Here is a 7,292-nt window from a genome sequence, read left to right as displayed (position 1 = left end):
CACGCCACATAATGAACCGACGTACAGTGCGAAACAATCTGGACTGCTCCTGACGACCTGCCTTTCCATGCTATGCAATCAGAAGGGGTGGCCAGCGCAAACAAAAAAAAAAAAAAAACGAGCGTGCCCGCCAGACCGTGGTCTTAGTGATGAACGAGGCGAGCTGGATCCGATCCGGTCAATGATAGATCTCATTGGATTGGGCAGGTCATGCTGGTATAAGAGAGAAATAAATCTACAGATCTGGAATTCTGCTTTTGACTCGCAAAGGGGTAACAAGCGAACACAGAGCGTTATACCTTTCCAAACCGGCTGCGAGGAATATAGGGCTATAAATATCCACAACGGAGATGTTGGGAAGATTCATGTGCCCACAGCCCGACGTTTCACTGGCCGACACGTTTGAAATAGACAGAAAGAGAGAGAGAAAAAGACAGACAGGCAGATAAAAAAAAGAGAGAAAATACGAATATCATGTTATTTCTTTGCCGAGACATAACTCCATGGCAGCTTACAAGAGAGAGAGGCAGTTTTTGTTTGACTAGAGATTAATCTTTTGCATGCGAGCTGGGCCTTATAATAAGGGATGTTTTTATAGTTTTCATTCATGACACGACGATTCCTGACACCAGGTTTTCAGATTTGGCACTATGATTCGATTATAGCAGGGGAAAACAGGGGGGAGTCGTGTCAAGCGCAGCCATGCGAACTGTGAGTGACGGTGGGCAGCGCGAGAGGGAGCAGGGGAGTGGGGAAAGGAACGAACTGAAGCGATTGATGTCAAGTGGATGGGGGATATAGAATTGCAGCTGAGTTAACAGAATTGACCTCAGCTCTGGCACGAGCCGGAGTAGCAGATGTTTCCGACCCGAGTCTAACCCAATCAGTGTATTGATTTGTACGGACGTGGTGCCACTGAGAGAGAGTTAACGTTTCTTTTCTCTGAGGCTCTGAGGCCCGTTCACCATCCAACATGCCCAATCGGCACGACCTTTGGTGCTGAGGTTACACTGTTAGTGCCAGCATTCCAACAACTCAAAGAGTGAAAGCATTCTTTTTCCCTCTTTGGGGATCATCCAGATGTGAATTCAGTGATCAGAGATTGCCTTTTTGGAACGTTACTGTGGAAAAAGTACTTTATAAGCCTTGCTAATTCATTAGCAATAGTTACCAAAAAGACAATGAAGCAAATTGAGAATGTGTGTGCACACTACACACATTATGAGTGCATGGTCTTTGAAAAAAAAAAAATTGTGCAAAGTGTGTCTCCATGTCTGTGTTTGTGTATAATATTACTTGAGACAGAAAGGCCAGGGGTGGCTCATTAGTGCGTTTGAAACAGCCTAAAGAGATACAGCAAAGATAAAATAACAGCTCTTTCCATTCAGTTGATATTTCTTGAGAAGAATCTTAATTAATTTACCTAATGATACGACTTTCTGTCTATTATACAATTTAGCTTGTGTTTTCCTTTAGTAATACCCCCAGATGTATCCTCTTGTCCTTAGTGGGTAGAATGATTCACAATCCAAAAAGATGACACATGATCATGCAGTTTTACAGACAGCTGAGGTTCATTTGCAAAAACATGATAAACCAACACTAATATTATCCAATACTCCCCATGGATTAAACAACCATGACAATGTTGACAATTAGTCATGGAAACATATGTTATTGGAAAAGCTGTGCTTGTTTGTTTAAGACAAGAGAGACCTTTGCGTGTGTGTGACGGACCATGTGAGAGTTTAAGAGAAGAGTATGTGTTTCATGTGCTTAATTTATTTGCATTTTTTAAATGTGATGACTCCTCCGAGCCTCTATAATGGGCATCATAAGATGTGTTATGGCACAGGGATGAGGTGATGGGATCAGTCAACTGCCACTGAGGCAGACAAGGCCCAGTTCTACTGCCACTGGGGCAGACCAGGACCAGTTCAACTGCCACTGGGGCAGACCAGGCCCAATTCTACTGCCAATGGGGCAGACAAGGCCCAGATCTACTGCCACTGGGGCAGACCAGGACCAGTTCAACTGCCACTGGGGCAGACCAGGCCCAATTCTACTGCCAATGGGGCAGTCAAGGCCCAGTTCTACTGCCACTGGGGCAGACCAGGACCAGTTCAACTGCCACTAGGGCAGACCAGGCCCAATTCTACTGCCAATGGGGCAGACCAGGCCCAGTTCAACTGCCACTGGGGAAGACCAGGCCCAGTTCTACTGCCACTGGGGCAGACCAGGCCCAGTTCTACTGCCACTGGGGAAGACCAGACCCAGTTCTGACACAAATCTGTCTCTCCCTACGGACGTCAGATGCAAATACCAACGGCTACAGCTCAGCACCCCCTGGAGCTGTCCATGTGTTGTGTCCTTCGTGATTAAGTCCTTTTTTGATGCCAGTCACTGGGCTTGGATGTGTCTTTGTGGTGGACACGTGCCTCCACAGCCCATGGGGCCATCTTGCTACTGTCACCCCTCAGTCGTGACTTGGAAGAGATTTCTGCCCGGAGGCTTTTTAAGTACATAAGTCTCCGACTCCACGTCGTCTCTCAGTTGTGCAGAAAAATGCTGATTGCAGGCATCTCCCCCATCAACCACTGGCGCCCCCCCCCCCACCAACCCCCCCTCGACATCCTTGCCACAAATCTGATTTGAGCGAGAGTGTCATGGAGTGATTGCGTCGACGCTCGTCCAATAAAGCACGAAGCACACACCTCCCTGGGGCTTGTTTTGGCAGGGCGACACGTGTAGCTGACTTGTTTTGCGCAGCTGTGTTCTAATCCTCAGGCAACATCCATCAATCTTTCGCTATGATGTCATCGAGGAGAGGACTCCCTCTCTCTCTCTCTCTTTCATTCTCTCTCTCTTTCTCTGCCTAACTTTACTACTCTCTTTCTTGCTCTCTTCCTCTCTCCATCTCTCCCTCTCATTTTCTCCTCTCCTCTCCTTCACTCTCTTTCCTCCCTCATTCTCTCCCTTTCTCTGTCTCCATCCCTCTCTCTCTCTTGCTCTCTCTCTCTCTCTCTCTCTCTCTCTTTCACAAGAATCACAGAAAAGGAAGGAATGTATAAACTTGTCACTGGGACTCAGGAGTCCCTTTCTCCTGTTGCTTATTTATTTACTTCACCATCACAAACCTTTCAGACCCCACTTATTCATGGAGTGTTTTGGCTGGACGCTTGGCGCAGTCCTCGCTTCCTTGTTCCTCATTCACAAGAGCTTATCATGTCACTGTATTGATTTGTAAGACTGAACTGAATTCCATTGAGAGAGAGATAGACAGACATCCTAAACCCACACAGGTCAGCTTGTTCCATAGCGCATGAAGATTGACTGCAAGAAACATCCCCTCGATAACAAAGATGGGTGCGGGGGTGGGGGGGGGGGCCTATCTATGGTAGTAGCACAGATTTGAATGGCTGATAGACACCATCTATATATATGTGTAGACTGTGCATGGTTCCATTTCTTATGGCAGTGTTTCTATGATATCTCCCAGGTTGTTGGATCTTCATCACCTGGCATACTTATTCACTCTAAAGGCCAATTTATCGTTCAGGCTAGAAGTGTTGCTTCACAAAATATGACAAGTATGATAAAAGAGACAAATCTCGCAGAGCTTATCAACATTAACAAATTTGAAATGCTGCAGACACTGTCACATAGGCCTACTCTAACTGGATTTCAACTCAAAATTCTACTGGAGTTTGAGTTCTTGTGTTGCCATGTTCACGGTGTATGTCTGTTTACATTCATATCACAGTAAGTTGGAATGTTAATGTCACGTTGTTATAGAAACTAGTTGACGTTCTAATCTGCAAGTTGTCATTGGAGCTGTATTGGCACTGTCGCCTGAAAATTGCATAGGTAGCCTACTCACAGCCATGGGGTTAGTGGTGTAGGTCTATGCTCCTGCTAGAAGCCATGTATGAAATATCGCTCTGACATGCTGTTTGCGTTTTATTTTCTACAAATGTTCGGGATTTTGACGATATTCACATATTTACTCATCATACACGTTACATGACGTGATTACATGCTCAGTCTTGAGGTCAAAGGTTAAGGTGATTGTATTAGGGCAAACAAGGTTATGGTAGGTGGAGGCAAACCATTGAGTTTAATGCTTCTTTCAAAAAACAGATATTGACAACAGAGTGAAAATACTAAATGTGACATTTAAAAGAGAGTGTTCCCTCTAAGCTGCGCGCGCGCGGCCGCGCAGACCAGTCGAAGTGACCGCGCAATAGATTTTTCAGACCGCGCACATTTTTCAGACCGCACAAACAATTTTTTTCAGGGGTTAAAAATCTGAGCATTAACGGCGATGTAGGCTAGGTAATAAACATTTAAAATACTGACATGTCTGACAACCAAGCCAGATGTAGGCTAAGTTAGAATGTTTACATACAAAGTATCCTTTAGGCTACGCTAGGCGGGCCCTGCTCCAGTTATGTAGTAGGCTACCATGGCGAAAAGAAAGGCAGAGCAGATGCCCCAGAAAAGGTCTGCCTAACGTTTAAACATAAATGGCTAGATGAAATACTCCAATCTGACACAAAAGATGGTCCAGGTAGGAAAAAACTCAGACATATTTACGAAAGGAGTGGCGTGATCTGCAAATTCTGCTCGGAGGCAAAAGTGAAAGGAGAGTTCGCTCCTGGGAAAACTTGGTCTGAGTGAAAGCTTGATTACCTAAAGCGTTATCTGACACACAGAAAGTCCATGTAGACGCATTGAAAACATTAAGACTTAGACATGGGAATTCTATCGATCAAATTCTCCCCGAAACTAATAAATCCTGAGAGAGACGAATTCAGATATTAATTTATTAAGATATATATCATTATCAGTCATAACCAGTGAACCAGTCATTACTTCTCTAAACCTTATTGAAGTTCAACCAAAGATCCTTTAAGTTCAACTAAACTGACTGGTAAAACACCATCATTAAAATGTTCCACAAGTCCAACCATTATAAAGGATATTGAATAAATATCAACCTTTTTAGACATATATTTGCGGTCATCTCTTTGAATTCCCTATGGCATACCTGTCAACACTCCCGTTTTCCCCGGGTTCTCCCGTATTTTAAGGTCATCTCCCAGCACCCTCCCGTTTTGTTATTTCTTCCGGAAAACTCCCGTAATTTGCATGGCCATCAAACTTTATTTTAAAATCATTGATCCATTCATTTTTTCTATTAGTCCGACATCTCCCAGGTTGCCAGATTGTGTATGAAATACACCCTACACATACACGATCACTTAGTTTCAATTTCAAACGTTTTGTCATAGGCTAAAACCTGGCAACCCAAAACCCAAATAAGGAAGCGGGTGCCGACTGCGCAGCTTGAGTCTCGTCATAAGCAAGCGGGCTAGTTGAATGGCCTACTCCAGAACTAGCTGTTGTGAAATTGTTGGAAATTTAATTGATTAACACATCACATAAACTAATATTGAGTGTTGTTGTTGTGCCCTCGGAACCAAATCTGACGGCAAGCAGCTTTGGAGTTTTGGAAGTAGGCTGCAGGCAGGCAGCTGGTGGATAGGCTACATAACTGGCATGCGTAAGGTAATGGTAAGGTAAAAGCAATGACCGAAATGCAGTGTTGAAACACGTGTATGAAGCGTATTAAATATGCAAACACAGATCCAGTATAAACACTGACCCCCCCCCCCAAAAAAAAAAATTCTCCCGTTTTTGGAAAGCTAAATGTTGACAGGTATGCCCTATGGCTAACGCAGGCTCGTGGTCATTTTCGGCAGGTCGCGTGGTTGCGAATTGCTCACAGTGCTGAAATGTGCGCTCAGAAAACAAAATATTTGCTCAGTGCTGAAAAAAATTAGAGGGAACATTAGTCACAGCCCATAAAACCAGTACATTTATGCATCGGATGTTTGGCCTTGTCTGCTCTTTTGCATTTGTAAACTATACTGTAGGCTAATATTTGTCACTTTATCCCCCTGAATTTCTTGTCAGGAAACAGGTGGTCTTTATATATACAACATCGTTCCATAAATATCAGACTTCATTTTATCATAGTTCCAACTATAAATTTAAGACCTCATTGTATGAATATCAGACTTAGTTCCGTATATATCAAAATTCATTCAAGAATTTCCGCTTGGCTTGCCATTATGCACTGAGGCTCACACAAACTTAAATCATTAGAATATTGTGGATGTTGGTTTGAAATGTTTTCCACTTGCAAACTCCATCCTCATCCGGGAGAAAACACCCACGCGCTGCCTTCAGCTGCTAGCCTGCCTCTTGGGCCGAGGAGTCCATCTTCACACTGCCCTCTCAGCCTGCTCTCTCCATGGGGCTCCCAAACCCTTATCCCGCCCTCGAGCACCACGCAAACAGCTCCTCTGGAAATCCCTGCTAAATTGCTTTACCATAAACAATTCTCCCTCATCCACTGGCTCTTTCTAACCCACATACAGACACACACACACACACACACACATATACAGATGTGAGTGGTTGATTGCTTCTCAAGGCTTCACTTTGACTATGTGCAGACCCACCAGGCCTGTAGGTCTAGAGGACCCCCCCCCCCCCCCCACACACACACACACACACACACATACAGTACACACACACATACACACATACAGTACATACACACACACACACACACACACTCTGGATTGTAATGTTTATATAAAGAGATGCCAGGCGGCAGAAGTTATGAGTGGAGGCTTCAGTAAGTGACAACACACAGACACACAATGCAAAGAGAGAACTCCTTTAGTGCTGAGAGGGAGGATGAAGGATTCTGTGACCTCGTCCACACAAGAATGAAATGTTTTGAAAACATTCCAAAAGTTTTGCATCCACCTGACATCATTTTCAAAAATATCCTCATTCAGATGTAAACTCCATGCTGGAATACATATGCTCAGCCAGTATTTGGCAGTGTGAAGTTTTCACACATTTTTTTTAATATCACAGAAAAAAAAATAAAGGGACCACAACACCATACAAAGCATACATAAGTCTACTCTGAGTAAGTTTTTGTCAAAAAGGCCATGTTTACCTATTTATTTATGAATTATTTTATTGCTCTTTTAAAAAAGCACTGACCAAGAGTGGCAACTTAAATTTCGTTGTGTTGATACTACTGTTTTTTTATGCAATGACAAATAAAGCTTCTATTCTATTCTATTACATTTGGCAGGGCCATGTAGGTTAGGCGTCATAATTATGACCGCCGCGCAGCGAAGCGGCGGTCATATAGGTTTAGTCAGATTTTTTTTTTTTTTTTTTTTTTTTTTTCTTTTTCGCAT

Source organism: Alosa pseudoharengus, unplaced genomic scaffold (assembly GCF_046254945.1).
Source record: "Alosa pseudoharengus isolate Yale_2024_CS ecotype anadromous, Long Island Sound unplaced genomic scaffold, YU_APseudo_1.1 YU_APseudo_1.1_scf_24, whole genome shotgun sequence".
Lineage (NCBI taxonomy): Eukaryota > Metazoa > Chordata > Actinopteri > Clupeiformes > Clupeidae > Alosa > Alosa pseudoharengus.
This window is presented reverse-complemented; position numbering follows the sequence as displayed.